This window comes from Oryctolagus cuniculus, chromosome 19 (genome assembly GCF_964237555.1).
Source record: "Oryctolagus cuniculus chromosome 19, mOryCun1.1, whole genome shotgun sequence".
NCBI classification, from domain to species: Eukaryota; Metazoa; Chordata; class Mammalia; order Lagomorpha; family Leporidae; genus Oryctolagus; species Oryctolagus cuniculus.
The window spans coordinates 5,429,127-5,446,212 of record NC_091450.1 but is presented as its reverse complement, the minus strand read 5'-3'; the positions used below and the strand labels follow the sequence as shown (position 1 = coordinate 5,446,212).

The 17,086-nt window shown below is 42.3% G+C and overlaps 1 long non-coding RNA gene across 5 annotated transcripts in view; it reads right to left on the bottom strand.

Annotated features, from left to right (window-relative positions):
- Window positions 1-17,086, bottom strand: part of LOC138847108 (uncharacterized) — a 66,350-nt gene that overhangs the window by 21,928 nt on the left and 27,336 nt on the right. For 2 of the 5 annotated variants that reach the window (XR_011384713.1, XR_011384714.1), the window contains one exon: window positions 1,708-1,756. The exons of the other annotated variants lie outside the window; for them this stretch is intronic. This is a non-coding gene — a long non-coding RNA (uncharacterized lncRNA). The remainder of the gene's footprint in view (window positions 1-1,707; window positions 1,757-17,086) is intronic. 5 annotated transcript variants of the gene reach the window in all.

The following is a 17,086-nucleotide window of genomic DNA, read 5'->3' as shown; positions in this document are numbered from 1 at the left end:
GTTTATCTGCTGTAAAAGTCTCTTAACGTAGTCTAGATATTTCTATGTACAGAATCGGATCATCTGAAATCATCTCTACGGAGTTGGCTTCCTCCTTTCCTATTTATAAGCCTCTCTTTCCCTCTCTCTCTCTCTCTCTTTCTTCCTCTCTCTCTTTCTCAACACTGATTTTCAAAGAAATTGATTTATTTTTAAAAAGAATCAAACATATTAGTGCATGAGCCATACTTCCTTCATTCTTAAGGATAAATAATATCTCATTGTATGTATTTTCCCTTTTTTTGTCAATAGATGTTTGTGTTGTATCCATCTCTTAACTATCATGAATGAAACTTAGCAAGCATGGGAGCATCAAATATCTTTTCCAGGTCCTGTTTTAGACAAATATCTAAAAGTGAGATTGCGTGACTCTACTATTATTTTTATGTAACCTCCAAATTACTTCCCATAGAATCTTCACCATTATACATTCCTACCAACAGTGTCTAAGGAAGCTAACACTTTGATAGGTCCCTTATCACAATGACCATGACCATCCTCATAGGTGTATGGTTGTGTCTCATTGTAGTTTTGAATGTTTTCATGATTGCTAGTGATATTGAGCATATTTTAATATACCTATTTAGTAATTGCATGTTTTCTTAAGAGAAATGGTCTATTTAAGCCCTTTATTTATTATTAAATTGGCTAATTAGGCTTTATACTACTGAGATTTAGTCATTCCTTATATATCCTTTGTTATCCACTTACCAGATGTATTGGTTGGAAACACTTCTGCCCATTCAATAAGTCTCTTTTTCACTCTGTGCATTGTTTCATTTACTGTGCACAAAATTGTTTACTTTGATATGGTGGTGGTTTTATCTCTATGCTACAGTGCCAACCCCAGCAATAAGGCTTTTCTTGTTTCTTTTTAAATTAATTAATAATTTATTTTTATTTATTGACAAACTATCATTGTACATATTTATGGGGTACAATGTAATATTTTTAAATACATACAATTAAATGATAATAAAGGACAACTAGCATCTATCACTTCATATATTCAGGGATTCTTTGTAGTGTGAACATTCAGAAGTCTTTCTCCTAGCTATTTAGAAAAGTACAGAAAGTTATTGTAACTATTATTACCCTACTATGCAATAGAACACCAATAGGATTGTTTTTATAATAAGGAAAGTAATTACTTTTTAATTCTATAAAAGTAAACCTTTCTGAGGTTTGACTTATCTATCTATATATTTTTTGAGGATGTTAACTTTGGAGAATAATGAAAGATTGTTGCATCTTTTGCAAACACTTAGACATTGCTATAGCTTATGATACATAGGTAATGTCCCCCACTGAATACATTAAAATGAATCAGCCCTTAAGGCATTCAGATCTGGCTGAAGAGCTCATGAGAGTACTTTAGGCATAGAAAGCCAAGACACTCTGGCAGAAAAAAAATGACCTACATGAAAGATCTCTGTGAGTGAGATCACAGTGGAAAGAACGGGTCATCAAAGAAGGAGGTACCTTTCTCTGAAGGGAGGAGAGAACTTCCACTTTGACTATGACCTTGTCTAAATATGATCAGAGTCGGTGAACTCAAAAGGCTTCCATGGCCTTGGCAGCTCATAACTGGAGCCTAAGGGGATTACTGATGCCATAAACAGGAGTGTCAAATTGTTAAGTCAACAATAGGAGTCACTGTGTACTTACTTCTCATGTGGGATCTGTCCTTAGTGTGTTGTCCAAAATCACATTTTAACTGTTAAATTTTAACAACAATTAATGAATAATTAATAGCCACTTTAAAGAGTTTTTATTTATTTGAAAGAGTTACACACAGAGGCAGAGAGGGAAAGAGAGAGAGAGGTCTTCCATCTGATGGTTCACTTCCTAGTTGGTCACAACACCTGGAGCTGCGCCAATCTGAAGTCAGGAGCTTCTTCCAGGTCTCCTGTGCAGGTGCAGGGGCCCTAGGACATGGACCAACTTCCACTGCTTTCCCAGGCCATAACAGAGAGCTGCTGCTTGTGATGCTAGCATCCCATATCAGAGTGCTGGTTCAAATTCTAGCTGCTTGAATTCTGATCCAGCTTCTTGCACATGTACCCAGAAAGTAATGAATGATGTCCCAAGTACCTGGATTCATGCAATCAACATGGTAGACACCAATGGAAATCCAGACTCTACTTTGGCTTGCTGTCCCAGCACAGAACAATGCAACTATTTGGGGGAGTGAACCAGATGATGAAGATTCCTTTCTCTCTCTCTGTCTCTCTGTCTCTCTCTGTCTCTCTCTCCCTCTCTCCCTTCCTCCCTCCCTCTCTCCCTTTTTCCCTCCCTCTCTCTCTAACTTGCCTTTCAAATAAATATTTTTTGAAAGGCATTACAAGTCAAGAATATGGACCAATATCCCACATGAACACAGACACAAGAATATTCAAAACACTGACAAGCTTCATCCCATAAATATAAAAATCATTATATATCATACTGATCAAGTGTTTCCCCCCAAATTTCATGTAGAAAGGATATTATAGGCCGGCGCCACGACTCACTTGGCTAATCTTCCGCCTGCGGTGCCGGCACCCCGGGTTCTAGTCCCAGTTGGGGCACCGTTTCTGTCCCAGTTGCTCCTCTTCCTGTCCAGCTCTCTGCTGTGGCCTGGGAGGGTAGTGGAGGATGGCCCAAGTGCTTGGGCCCTGCACCCGCATGGGAGACCAGGAGGAAGCACCTGGCTCCTGGCTTCAGATCAGTGCAGCACACCGGCCGTGGTGGCCATTTTGGGGTGTGAACCAACGGAAGGAAGACCTTTCTCTCTCTCTCTCTCTCTCTCTCTCTCTCTCCCTGTCTAACTCTGCCTGTCAAAAGAAAGAAAGAAAGAAAGAAAGAAAGAAAGAAAGAAAGAAAGAAAGAAAGAAAGAAAGAAAATTATAGAACCGATTGAGTTAAAACACATAGTTACTTAAATTAAGGAGCAAATGATAAGTTTAATAGTCAAAGAAAACCATCTGAAAAACCCAATAGCTATTAGTGATAATGCTCCAAGAAACTACAAAAGGAAGGAAACTTGTGCAATCTCCTGAAATCTTCCATGAAAATCTACACCCCACATCATATTTAATAGTGAATGACTGAAGGCTTAATATAAAAGTTAAGGAACTCAAATATAATTTTCACTTTTACCAATCTAGTAGGTAGTATACTGAGATATGAACTGGATAAATTACTCAAGAAAATGAAACAAAATTCTTCTGACAAGAAAGAATAAGTGGTTGTAATTTCACAAGGCATATATTAAAGAATATACTAAAAACTCAATTAATGTAATAATTCATCAGAATCATAAAATATCAATTGAACACAAGGAATTAAATTCTACTTTTGTATACCAGTAACTAACAATATGAAATTTAAATAAGGAAACAATTACATTCATAGAAGCATTAAAATATAATAAATAAACTTCGCAAAAACTTTTTAAGAATTTAGATTGAAGCTATTTTAAACATGATAGAAGAAATCAAACAATAAATAAATAAATTGAAAGCCCTCTGATATTTCAGGAGAGCAATATTTACTATTGTTAAGGGTACAACACCCCACAAAAATTCAATAAAACCCTTTCAAATTGCATATTTAGTTTTGAACTTGAACTACTTCTTCTAAACTCTAATGGGTATACAAAGAAAATAAAAAGCCCAAAATTAACCTTAAAGGACATAATAACACCTTGTGATTTAAATACAGTGATATAAATTTTATTACAAAATAACACCTATAAAACATGAATTATTGGCATTGACTGATTTCATGTGAACAAATAGGATAGGATTTAATATTCAATAGATACATTTATGGTAAATTTATTTTGGCAAACTAAGAAATATTTTAGTGTGTTAAGAAGTCTTTACAACAAATGATTGTGGAAAAAAAGAAGATATCCAATCGCAAAAGAATGATATTAGACGCTTAACACTTATCACACATGACAAAAGGAAGTCACAATACAGATCAGACACTTACAAATAATTGTATAAACAAAAAACCTTAGGAGAAGCCACAGAATAAGTGTTAGTGATCATTAAAGTGCACTTTATCAAATTTAAAAATTTTTGTTCTTCAACTACAATGAAGTTTATGAAAATATGTCATTATTTCATATGTTCAAAATGTACATATACATTAACATCACATTGCACACTATGAACATTTATAATTTTCATTTGCTAATTAAAAAATAAAAAAGGAAAATACTACTCACTAAATAGGATGTTTAAATGTTTAAAATGAAATTTTGAGGCTGGCACCTCGGCTCAGTTGGCTAATCCTCTGTCTGCGGTGCTGGCACCCTGGGTTCTAGTCCTCGTTGGGGCACCGGATACTAGTCCCGGTTGCTCCTCTTCCAGTCCAGCTCTCTGCTGTGGCCCGGGAAGGCAGTGAAGATGGCCCAAGTGCCTGGGCCCTGCACCTGCATGGGAGACCAGGAGGAAGCACCTGGCTCCTGGCTTTGGATTGGCACAGCGTGCAGGCCATAATGGCCATTTGGGGGGTGAACCAATGGAAGGAAGACCTTTTTCTCTGTCTCTCTCTCTCTCACTGTCTATAACTCTACCTGTCAAATAAAAAAAGGATGCTTTGGAAATCAATAAATTTGGATTTCCTCTTTTGAAAAATGTCTGTTAAGGTCCTTGGCCCATTTTTTTATTGGGTTGTTTGTTTTGATTTTGTGGTGTTTTTGATCATTTTATAGATTCTAGTTGTTAATCCTTTATCTGTTGTGTAGTTTGCGAATAACATCTCCCATTCTGTTGGTTGCCTCTTCACTTTCCTGACTGTTTCCTTTGCTGTAAAGAAATTATTCAATAAATAAGAGTGCCAATTGTTAAATCAACAATGGGAGTCACTGGGTACATGCTCCCCACGTAGGATCTCTGTCCTTAATGTGTTTTACTATGAAACCTAAAAACAACACTAATCGAACAATACCCTATACCTTGTGCGGTTGTGTGAGTGCAGCCTGTTGAAATCCTTGCTTAGTATATACTAAATTGATCTTCAGTATATGAAGGTAATTGAAAATGAAACTTGATGAAGGGCGGGATGGGAGAGGGAGTGGGAGAGGGGAGGGTCGCGGGAGGGAGGGAGGTTGGGGGGGAAGCCACAACAATACACCAGTTGCACTTTGTAAATTCACATTTATTAAATAAAAAATAACTATATAACAAACAAAAAAAGAAAAAGAAAAAAAGAACTTAATACTTTACCCTTTTAGTATTTTTTATGTTCTACTTAAAACTATTGGTTGAACTCTGTAATTAAAACACAATTACTCTTAGGTGTTTAATTAATGCTATAACTAGTACTCAAACAGTATTTTACACTTTGTGTTTCTGTGTGGAATGGAAGGGGAGAGGGAGTGGGAGAGGGGAGCGTTGTGGGTGGGAGGGAAGTTATGGGGGGAGCTATTGTAATCCATAAGCTATACTTTGGAAATTTATGTTCATAAAATAAAATAAAATATAAAAAAAGGTTATTTTTGAGAAAAGATCCAATGTTCAATCTCCTGCCCCTCCCCACAAATCTCTTACAGCATTCCAATTGCTACAGTCCAGTCAGTAGACTGTCCCACTGGCCCCAGGAGGTCAAAGTTCTTCAAAGGATCCATGTACCACAAGTGGAAGCAAGGAAATACAATTTTTTTAAATTAGGAGTAATTTAGGTTTGTGTTTTCATCCATGGAGTGGTTCAGTGAGAACCAGAGGTGAAGGTTGGGTAGGAATTGGGCAAAGCCCATGATGGAAGTGTGAGGGGAGAATCACCATGGTGTCCATCTGTGGAGAGTAGCATCTCTGTCTCCATGGTTAGCAGCAGATCCTGCTGCATAGAGACCACTGAGACCCCAGGACTCCAGATGCTGGGTAGGCCTTGGGAGGGGGCCTTGATTTGAGGCTTTTCTTGGACTCATGTCTGCTACACTGTCCTGTAGCTATATCCCTTTGATGTTGCTGGAGGACCTCTCCTAGCAGACCAGGAACAATATCAAGACCAAGAAGAAGAAGCTAACAGGAATCTCTGGTGACTGAGTGGCTGTGTTGAGGCTGTTCATGTTGGAGGTGCAGGCTGAATTTCTGTGGTTCACTCATGCTTTGGTTGAATGTCTTGTGCTATCAGGCTGTATGCTGTGACTCAGAGGTTTGCTGAGACCTGCTTGCACCTCTCCCCACTCTACCTTCCTGTTCTGGGTATGAGCCTGTGGTTTTGATGACATCTTCAAGGTAGTCACAATCTTCCACCCAGAACTATCAAAAGGGGAGCTGGGTCCACCAAAGAGGAAGCTAGCTCCTAGTAACTCCCACTCAGACTGTCACCAAAAAAAAAAAAAAAACCACTATCACCATCACCATGGGCCTTGAGCCAATAAGCATACATTATGAAGACCTCATAAGAAATCAGCAAAACCTTAAAACTATGGTGCACTTCCTGAAAACCAGTGTCCTGCGCAGGAACTATGTCTCTGTCTCAGACGAGACACTTGATTTATCTTTGCAAAACAAAAATATAGTTTGTGTTTGCAAATTGTTTTCTGGCTTCTTATTACTATACTAAGCCAAGGAAAAGAATTCATGAAACTCGCTCCAATAACCATCCTCGCTTCTGTGACTGGTGACATCTTTGTTGCCCAACATGGCGTTCAATAGAAGACATAATTAAGATTTGTATTCCTTCCCTCTAACAGGACCAGATCTGTGAGAGTGTCCATTGATCATCCAGCCCCTCACAGCTCTTTGAGAATACAGAGTCCCACAGACATAGCTTAGCTATGCAGAAACTCCAAAGAGTTTGTAAAGGGGGAAGGGCAACTAGGAAGAGAAGTTGTTTGAGAGCCTGGAGATACGCACCCCTACCCCAAATTCGCATTGGCTTTCTGAGGCCAGGCTGCAACACAAGGACTTGGCTGCTCTCTTGGAGAGCTCCCTTGTCATGCTGTGCTGTTCCACAAGTGGGGCATAGCCTAGACCTAGGCTAATATTGTGCACAGAGGTAAACTCAGAAAACTAGATAGTGTGTAGTCATGAGCAAAAGGAGATTTTGCACCCACCAGAATTAGGATTCCTTCTTAACAAGTCTTTAGATATTTGTCATGCCCATCAAAAAAAATTGAATATCCATTGAGACAATTGGTCTTCAGCAAACTCTTTTCTTTCTTGCATCCCATGCCTCATGTGATACACCTGCCATTGGGTAGATCATTTCTGGGCAAAGAAGCAGATCCCTGAGTGGCTTTGGACTCTTTTAAACATTATGTTTCCCAACCAGTCATCCACACTTTGGAGTTGCCTGGAATTTACAGCCCTGCATAATGCCTGATAGCTACAATGGCTCTGACTTCTAGACCTCCTCTTAGAAGTTTTGGTGCTAATCACTGTCTTGGGTCCCCGGTCACAGAGAACATTTTGGGAATTAGACTGTTTTGAGAGCTGGGGTATCAGCAATATAGGCGATATAGATCCTTCTATCAAGGTCCCAGCCCTGAAATCAGAGAGGAGAGGAGCAGATGAACTGAGGCAAGAGTAAGGATGACAATCCACACACTTGTACAGATCCGTTATTGGGACAGCGAGTGTACCCTCGCAATATCCACTATTGCAAACAATTCAAAAACCAGTTGAGAACCATTCAGGGGCTGGTGTGTTTTTTGTCTCCCAGTCCTGGCTGTGTTCAGGTTCTTTTTACTGGGCTGTCATGGGAGAGAGATGACTTCCTTAAGCAGACACCCTCTTCTGTCTCCTGATCACTCTGATGAATTCTCAGTCCTAAAGAGTGGACCCAGATGCCAGAGCAATATGAGCAAACATTTGTTCAACCTAGATCAATGTATCAACTGGAATAAATGGATGTTAAGACTTCCCTAGAGTGAGAGAAGGCAAACGAAGGAGAGTTTGTTAACTGTGCCTCAGGAAGTAGATTATGCTGCCCAGAGCATAGCCAGAGCTGAGGCAGTTCCTCTTAAAATTCCTGATTGGGACACAGAGGATATGAAAAATGAGCAAAAGGGCATAAAAAAAGACCAAAGACAAACCTTTAAACTATGGACAACCAGTGGCTGGACAGCAAGGGAAATCTGAGCAGCCAATGACCTTCCAAATAAGACTCAAGGGGGCGATAATACACTTTACTGACTTAGAACCAAGAATGGTGGAAGGGGAGGCTGTCCTCAGGAACAAAATTCTAGCTCAGTCCACCTCATTTATAAGAAAAGAACTCCAAGAGCTAATAGCAGTCACAGATATGTCTACCTTGGACCAATAATTCAGGTGGCTAATACCATCTAGTATAACAGACTCCTGGAGAGGGAAGAGCAGAAAAACAAGCACCATAGGGGAAATCCCGGCTGCAATGAGGGACACCATCTTAGGAGAAAAAGAAAAGCTAGCTGGCGCCATGGCTCACTAGGCTAATCCTCCACCTGTGGTGCCGGCACCTCGGGTTCTAGTCCCGATCGGGGCACCGGATTCTGTCCCGGTTGCTTCTCTTCCAGTCCAGCTCTCTGCTGTGGCCTGGGAAGGCAGTGCAGGATGGCCCATGTCCTTGGGCCCTGCACCTGCATGGGAGGCCAGGAGGAAGCACCTGGCTCCTGGCTTTGGATTGATGCAGCACGCTGACCACCATGAACCAGCCATAGCGGCCACTTGGGGGGTGAACCAACAGAAAGAAGACCTTTCTTTCTGTCTCTCTCTCACTAACTCTGCCTGTCAAAAAAAAAAAAAAAAAAAAAAAAAAAAAAAAAAAAAAGAAAAAAAAAAGAAAACGAAAACGAAAAGCTGAGAACTTGCTTCAATTGTGGGAAGAGGGAGCACTTTAAGAGTGCCCTGGGACAGATGTCCTAAATAGCACTCTGGCCTCAGAATCAGCCCATAAGGCATTCGGATATGGCTGAAGAGCTCATGAGAGTACTTTAGGCATGGAAAGCCGAGACACTCTGGAAAAAAAAAGAAGGCCTAAATGAAAGATCTCTGTGAGTGAGATCCCAGTGGAAAGAACAGGGTCATCAAAGAAGGAGGTACCTTTCTCTGAAGGGAGGAGAGAACTTCCACTTTGACTATGACCCTGTCAGAATAAGATCGAAGTTGGCAAACTCAAAAGGCTTCCATAACCTTGGCAACTCATGACTAGAGCCTAGGGAGATTACTGACGCCATAAACAAGAGTGTCAAATTGTTAAGTCAACAATAGGAGTCACTGTGTACTTACTTCTCATGTGGGATCTGTCCTTAATGTGTTGTCCAATGTGAAGTAATGCTATAACTAGTACTGAAACAGTATTTCACACTTTGTGTTTCTGTGTGGGTGCAAACTGATGAAATCTTTACTTAATATATACTAAATCAATCTTCTGTATATAAAGATAATTGAAAATGAATCTTGATGTGAATGGAATGGGAGAGGGAGCGGGAGATGAGAGGGGTGCGAGTGGGAGGGAAATTTTGGCGGGGGGAAGCCATTGTAATCCATAAACTGTACTTTGGAAATTTATATTTACTAAATGAAAAAAAAAGAATTATAAAAAAAGAGTGCCCTGGGAGAAGACCACCTCTGATCTGTTAGTGAGAACACTGGAAAGCCTTGTGCCCCAAGTTCTGAATGGAGCAATGGCCACCGGATCAGACTTCCCAGTGATGGGCTCCAGGATCTCCTATCCAGGCTCTCATGACTTGTGTTCACACTGAGGAGCCCTGGGCCTTCCTGATGGTGAGCTCACAAGGGGTCAGGTTTCTGCTCAACATCAGTGCTAAAATTTCAGCTTTGCCCTTTTCTCCTGGGCCTATGCCCACAAAAAAGTTAGCCATTTGGGGTGTTTCAGACCAGGATCTTGAACAGTACTTTAAGCAGCCTCTGGCTTGTTCTTGGTGTGACTTCCTTCCTGATAATCCCTGAGACTCCATCCTCTCTTTTGGGGAGGGATATTCTGGTTAAGGCACATGTTGTCTAAGTGTTTACCCCTAATGCTCACGGCTGTTTTCCTTTAACTGAGGTAGACTGTGATCCTGCAGTGTGAACAGATGTAAAACAGTGAGTTGGACTCTTTCAGCTAAACCCATAGTCACCCACCTTAAAGATGCCTACATTTACCCCAAAGACAATACTCCCTAAAGCTGGATGCCCAAGATGGACTAAAGCCCACTACCAACTGGCTAGTGTAAATGGGGTTATCATTGGAGGGTGTGCATCCGTAAAACATACCAATTCCAGAAGTCCAAAAGGGGGCTGACTGCTGGTGAGAAGTATAAGACCTCAGACTGAAACTTCAATCCAAGTAGAGTAGAGCTTCCAGAACCCAGCTACACCTGTGAACCCCTGGAGGACTTAAAACACATCCTCAGGAAGACATCTGAGTGATAAGTATCTCAAATGAGGGCTCAGCCCCCAGGTGTTCCAGTTCATGATGTCATTCTATCCCATTGGGGCTAATTATATTAATTATATTTCTTAGCTTCTTCCTCCTTCTCCTATGCTTAGAGTCCTCTCATGAGTCCAGGCATGATATTGCCTGGGAAAATAACCTACTCTTATAATGTATGTGTAGACAATAGTAAAAAGCAATAACCTATAATAGTGTTGGTTATGTCATCATCATCTGTATCTAGGAGCTAAGAAACTGGTTCTGGCCCCAATCAGTTCCACCTGTTGGGTCCCCTGGTGGCTGTTCTCCTAAAGCTAATATTTGGCCCATTTTTCTAACTGCCTTGTAAAATGTGTCTGTCACAGAATAGACTCCAGATGAAACTGCAAAGGGAGGTTACCTTCTACCAAAGCCACCTGGATGGCCACAACCACCATCCTTGACCTTTCATACCCCAAGGGGCTCCTAAGACAATGATCCCTTGTAAGCAGGAAGTAGCCAGAAAAAGATTAGTGCACTGGGTCCCTACAGTAGGATTAAAAAAGGGGGGAGGGAGCTGAGGCTGTTTTATCTGTGGGCCCCTCAGATTTTATGAATGTCTTGTGTAATCAGGCTGCATGCCGTGACTGGGAATTTTGCTCTGAGACCTGTTTGCATCTCTCCCCACTGTTAACATCTTATTCTGTGTAGGAGCCTGTGGTTTTGACATCATCTTCGGGCTAGTCACAATATTCCACTCAGAACTAGCAGCAGGGGAGTTGGGTCTACCAAAGAGGAAGCTATCTCTTAGCAACTGCCATTCAGGCTGTCACCAAAAGACCCCCACTATCACCATGGGCCCTGAGCCAATGAGCATACACTATGTGATACTCCCATCCAATAGGCGCCCCCACAGCAGGATCTCATAAGAAATCAGCAGTATCTTAAAACCCAGATACACTTCCTGAAAACCAGTGTTCCACTCAGGACACTCTGTCACTGCTCATTTCTGACTTCTACTCTGGCTTGCATATAGATAAGAAAATAAAGCTTCCGCTTCTTTGCAGACTGTTTATTTCCATAATAAGCTGGGGATAGAATCCACCAAACTCTCTCCAGTAACCACCCTCCCCTCGGCAACCAGTAACACACTTCCTTACCCTTTCTATGCATTTGGAACCTATGAGTTTCTGTATTCCAGTTCTTCATACAGTACAGAAACATTATTATAAAGTATGTTTCAAAAATCCTTATGTTAACTATAATAATAACTACTTTTATAGCTAGTACAATGTAACACTTTGTAAATATTTTGTACTATATTTTGTAGGGAATACTAAAAAGAAAACCAAGATGTATATTTTCAGTATGGGCACAATATTTTTGGAATATTTTCGACCATCAGGTAGTTGATTCTACAGGTATGAAAATCATGGAAGTTTACGAGCCAATTTGGTTTTTCTTTTAAATAGTTGGAATTATATTGATATAAAGCTGAGTTTTACATTTTATATTTAAAATGCATATGTTCATTTTCATATAATTTAAATTAGCATTAGTAATATTACCTATACTTACATACCATCTAATGAAAAGATTCACTGGACCAGCTGCTGTTCTCTCACTAGAACTATGTAATACCAAACTCTTAAATATTTGCTACTTTGAAATAAAGGCAATAGCTAGCTAACATCATCACTAGCCCAAAGAATGCTATTTTGAAACAAGATAGGTGAATGTGAGGATGAGTGGAGATGAGCAGTTTAATTAATGGTGTGGTGGAAATTAGAATGCTTGCACTAATCCTCTGCTCAATTACACCACGTGGCTTATGGTGACATGTACTGCTCAGAAAATATTCACCAAGACATGTGTGAATCATTGTTTGCTCTCTTTTCAAATACATTCTTACAAAACAATGAGGTATGTTTATTATTATTTTTTTTTTGACAGGCAGAGTTAGACAGTGAGAGAGAGAGACAGAGAGAAACGTTTTCCTTTTTCCATTGGTTCATCCCCCAAGTGGCCGCTATGGCTGGCGTGTTACGGCTAGCACGCTGCGCCAATCTGAAGCCAGGAGCCAGGTGCTTCCTCCTGGCCTCCCATGCAGGTGCAGGACTCAAGGACCTGGGCCATCCTGCACTGCCTTCCCAGGCCACAGCAGAGAGCTGGACTGGAAGAGGAGCAACTGGGACAGAATCCGGCACCCCAACCGGGACTAGAACCCCGGGGTACCAGCTCCACAGGCAGAGGATTAGCCTAGTGAACCATGGTGCCTGCCAAGGTATGTTTATTTGCTGTAATTCTTGTCTTCATTTGCCTATAGCTATTTTTGCATTTCTATCATTTTGTATATTTATTTTCTTTAGCTAGATTCACTGTGGAAAAAATTCCAATTCAGCAATTGTATCATCAATTCAGACTAACTTCCTTTTTTTTTTCCAGGCAGAGTTAGTGAGAGAGAGAGACAGAGAGAAAGGTCTTCCTTCCATTGGTTCACCCCCCAAATGGCTGCTACAGCCAGTGTGCTGTGCCGATCCGAAGCCAGGAGCCAGGTGCTTCCTCCTGGTCTCCCATGCGGGTGCAGGGCCCAAGCACTTGGGCCATCCTGCACTGCCTTCCCGGGCCACAGCAGAGAGCTGGACTGGAAGAGGAGCAACCAGGACAGAATCCGGTGTCCCGACCGGGACTAGAATCCAGGGTGCTGGCACCACAGGCGGAGGATTAGCCTAGTGAGCCATGGTGCTGGCCCCAGACTAACTTTCTGAAATTGTTAATTATTTTTTTACATTTTGAGCCTTTATTTAGTGAGAAAGATGCATAGAAGAGTGAGAGCTTTATCTAAGAGAGAGAAAGGGGTAAATCTGGGTTCATACCGAGCATCAGGAACCAGCCACGTGGAGGAGCATCTAGGCCAGGAAGCCTAGGGCAGGTGGCCCGAAGGCCACACGCCCTGGGGACACAGGGCTACAGCTAGCCTTCTCCTGGCAAGAGGGAAAGAACCAGAAGAGCTAAAACTGTTAATTTTATGCTACATTAAAGGCAATGTGACAGAGAGGGAGGGAGGAGGAGAGGGTGGGGGGAGAAAGAAAGAGAGAGAGAGAGGAATCTTCTACCAGCTTATTTCCTACTCAAATGCCCATAGCACCAGTGTAGGCCAAGCCAAAAGCAGGAGCTGGAAACTCCATCCAGGTCTCCCTCATGTGTGTCAGGGGCCCAAGCACTTGAACCATCCTCTGCTGCTTTCTAGAGTGCACCAACAGCAAGCTTCATCTAAATTGGAGTAGCTGGGTCTTGAACAAGCAGTCTGATGAGAGTTCTATCCCAAGTGGTGGCTTAACAGGCTACATCAAACAGAGCTTTCAAAAATACAAATTAGCAGCCATTGCCCTGAGGAAATTCTACAGGTTCCCATTTAATATGTCCACTCAATACTGGTCAAAGGCTGAATACATGCTCTCTTTAACAAACTAAGTAGTAAAGCTGTTAGGCTTCAAATCCATTTCCATAACACATTTATCTAAGAGAAATGAAATAACTTACCATAAATTCCATTAAAACATTTCAACAACCATTGAAATTTTCACTCTAATCCCATAAAATATTTCATTTTCATCTTTCACAGTCAAGATATAGCCACAGATAGAAATTTATCAACAGATCTGTGGTCGTAGTGCATGGTGATCTTACTGTCAAGGAGTGCCATGAATGTCTCATCTTCCTATAGGGACATCTAACACAGATATTTGCATTTGACACTGAGCCCTCAGGCAGGGATGAGGGTGAGACACCCAGATCACTCCTGGATCTTCATTCTGTTTATACACAGACTTCTGCTCCTGGATGTTTGATGTCTACTTTCTTATTGTAATTTTTTTCCCTTCTGGGCTTGCAATTCTTTCAAACTACACTAAATAGAGGGGATAATTTTAGGGCCATTTAATGTTGATGCACAATCAGGGACTAACATTAGTCCACCAAGACCTCAAGAGCATTGATGTAAGAACTTTGTTTCAACCATTAATATCAAATTATTACTCCTATTTCCTAATAACTTTATAAAGTTTATACACTGTAAGAACTAATCATTTGACAATCATCTTTTCACTTTTCTCAGTCTCATGTCAATCACTCAAATATATTTAGCATACATAAAAACCATATGGGCATGTTGAAAAAATAAATCTGTGGCCGGTGCTGCAGCTCAATAGGCTAATCCTCTGCCTGCAGTGCTGGCACACCAGGTTCTACTCCTGGTCGGGGCACTGGATTCTGTCCCGGTTGCCCCTCTTCCAGTCCAGCTCTCTGCTGTGGCCCAGGAGTGCAGTGGAGGATGGCCCAGGTCCTTGGGCCCTGCACCCACATGGGAAACCAGGAGAAGCACCAGGCTCCTGGCTTCAGATCGACGCAGTGCGCCGGCTGCAGCAGCCATTGGAGGGTGAACCAACGGAAGGAAGACCTTTCTCTCTGTCTCTCTCTCTCTCTCACTGTCCACTCTGCCTGTCAAAAAAAAAAAAAAAAAAAGAAATCTGCTACAGCTTTTCAAATAACTAATTAATATTACAGCAATACAATTAGTTACTTGTGATGTCCATGCAAAAGTTCCCTCCCAAACATAGCAGTGAGAATGACTGGGTAGTGTTCCCAACAAATAAAAGAAAAAAAGCCTTTATTTATTTATTTATTTATTTAAGAGGTAGAGTTACAGACAGTGAGAGGGAGAGACAGAGAGAAAGGTCTTCTGTCCGCTGGTTCACTCCCCAAATGGCCACAATGGCCAGAGCTACACCGATCTAAAGCCAGGAGCCAGGAGCCTCCTCTGGGTCTCCCGTGTGGGTGCAGGGGCACAAGGACTTGGGCCATCTTCCACTGCTTTCCCTGGCCATAGCAGAGACCTGGATGGGAAGAGGAGCAACTGGGACTAGAACCAGCACCCATATGGGATGTCCGTGCTGCAGGCAGAGGGTCCCAAAAGCCTATATTCATAAAGGCAATTTGGAGTGGTTGTATATGCAGCACAACAGCTGCTTCAGTCTGGGAGATACACTTTGTCTACCAAGATGTCAGAAGAGAATGCTAGTTGCCTTTTCCACATAGATGCATTCAATTTGGGAACTGGTTTGTGTCCCAGCTGCGCCTCTTTTAATCCAGCTCCACTACAATGGCATGCGAAGGCATCAAAAGATGGCCCAGGTGGTTAGGCGCTTGCCACAAATGTGAGAGACCCAGGCCCCTGTGTCTCCAGTTCTAGGTAGGAGAAGGCCTGAAGGACACCATCCAGGGGGAAGAGCACAGAGCCAGGCTGATAAAGTGATCTGGCAGAGGGGTGGCCCTCTGGCCATGGTCAGCTCCCTAGCTGGAGCTGGGGACTCTGAAATAGGTGGCAAGTGCTCCTCATTCAAATGAATGGGACATCTCTCCCATTCCAGTCCTCCAGGAGATGTATCCTCTCAGGTCCTCTCTAGGACACCTACCATGTTCTGGGGACATCCCTACCTGAACTCTGCTGGTTTTGCAGAGGCTGGGAGACACTGGGGCTGCTTTCTTTGCCTCTCATCAGCTCTCCACTCCTAGGACAATCCAGTTTCTACTTTTACTTCTCAGTAGGACTTGATTTCCATACTCATGCATATCTTTGAGAAATGATGCTAGACTCAGGGATGGTATCATAATGGGTTGTTATCAGGGAGGTCAACTTTCATTTTTTAATTATTTATTTATTTGAGCCGGCGCCGCAGCTCACTAGGCTAATCCTCCGACTTGCGGCGCCGGCACACCGGGTTCTAGTCCCGGTCGGGGCACCGGATTCTGTCCCGGTTGCCCCTCTTCCAGTCCAGCTCTCTGTTGGGCCCAGGGAGTGCACCCCATGGGAGACCAGGATAAGTACCTGGCTCCTGCCATTGGATCAGCGCGGTGCGCCAGCCACAGTGCGCCGGCCACGCCGGCCATTGGAGGGTGAACCAATGGCAAAGGAAGACCTTTCTCTCTGTCTCTCTCTCTCACTGTCCACTCTGCCTGTCAAAAAAATTATTTATTTATTTATTTGAAAGGTAGAATTACAGTGAGAGGTGAAGAGACAGAGGGAAATTGTTCATCCACTGGTGTACTCCCCAAATGACCACAACAGCTCTGGTGATCCAGGTAAAACCCAGGAGCATGGAATTCCATCCTGGTCTCAAATGTGGGTGGCAGGGGCCCCAGTATTTGAGCACTGTCAATAAAATTAGAATAAGGTTCTTTCGGTCCTTGCCTTATGCTGACTGCTTTTGGAGCCCCGCTAACTACCCTGGGTTTCTTGCATTGCCTCCATTATCCACTGACTATATAGGGCTCAGGCATTATTAAATACAGGGTCAGCTGCTTCCTGTGGTGTCATGCCTATTCCTCTTATTTGGATAGATGTTAATGGTGCTGGTCCTGCTGCGCCAGCTGGCGGGGGTGGGTGTTGTTCATCCCACTGCACTGCCTTTTCCCTTATCTTTTCCAGAATTAATTGCTTCCCTGATGCTGCCCCTGGTATCACATTTAGAAGCATATTTATCTTATCAGTAAGATTTACTGAGACTACCCCAAAATAATCAATGACAGGGGTTCCTGTTAAGCCATGTTCCTGTACCTGCTTTACTCAAGCTGAAATTGCGCTAGGACCCAGTAGTTCATATTCTATGTTTACAGCTTGCACTACTACAGGGTAGGCTGCCTGCTCTTT